Here is a 697-nt window from a genome sequence, read left to right as displayed (position 1 = left end):
ACCTCCTGACTCCTCCTCCCACAGCCGTTCCCGTCACTCCCATGTTCATACCAGCTTCATTGCTCACCCTTCCAGACAGTGGCCTCGGCCCTGGAGATGGCGCCGGCTGGGCCGCTTTTCTCTCCAGCAAACGAAAGGCTGAAGGTGCGGGGTGACTGTGTGCTCTGACCCCAAGGAGAGACCCTCCATCCCTCAAAGCTGTCCCCCATCGCCCCTAACCTCCCCCCACCTAGCGCCCGTGGCAGGGAGGTGCAGGGCCTGGGACCAGCGTCATTGCCCCTGATCGCTGCCCCCGCCTCCAGGCCACAGAGCCGGCACCTCTTTTCCCCGTTCGCCTCTGTCCCGCATCATCGCGGAGCTAAACTCACCTTCCCAGCTCCGAAAACTGAAAACTGGACTCGCCTTCCGGTGTTCAGGCTGTTCAAGGATTTTCCCCCTGGAGCGGCCAGCCCTGTTGCCAGGCGACGGCGCTGACGGGCGTCTATCTGCCGCAATGGTAGAAGTGGAGGCCGAGGGGGCGGAGTCCTATTGAGGAGTCAGCCAATGGCGATGCATATCACGGGGAATGGGCTGGCCTTGGCGGGTAAGGGCGGGGCCACAGACTGGGCGGGGCCGGGATGTAGGTGGGACCGGCAGTGGTTTCGGGCAGGAAGTTGCAGATGGGAGGGGAGGGATTTACGTTAGTGCAGCTGGAGTG

At 63.3% G+C, this 697-nt stretch overlaps 1 protein-coding gene across 2 annotated transcripts in view; it reads right to left on the bottom strand.

The window, feature by feature from the left end:
* TLDC1 (TBC/LysM-associated domain containing 1) overlaps positions 1-467 on the bottom strand; it is an 18,535-nt gene extending 18,068 nt beyond the window's left edge. The window contains exon 1 of one of the 2 annotated variants that reach the window (XM_006762239.2): positions 369-467. The gene's annotated coding sequence lies outside the window, so the exon portion shown is untranslated. Of the gene's footprint in view, positions 1-67; positions 346-368 lie in introns of those variants that run through there. The other variant, XM_006762240.2, reaches the window with a different exon arrangement.
* Between the last annotated feature and the right edge of the window lie 230 nt (positions 468-697).

Source organism: Myotis davidii, unplaced genomic scaffold (assembly GCF_000327345.1).
Source record: "Myotis davidii unplaced genomic scaffold, ASM32734v1 scaffold77, whole genome shotgun sequence".
NCBI lineage: Eukaryota > Metazoa > Chordata > Mammalia > Chiroptera > Vespertilionidae > Myotis > Myotis davidii.
Note: the sequence above shows the minus strand (reverse complement) of the source record. Positions and strands in the feature narration are given on the sequence as shown.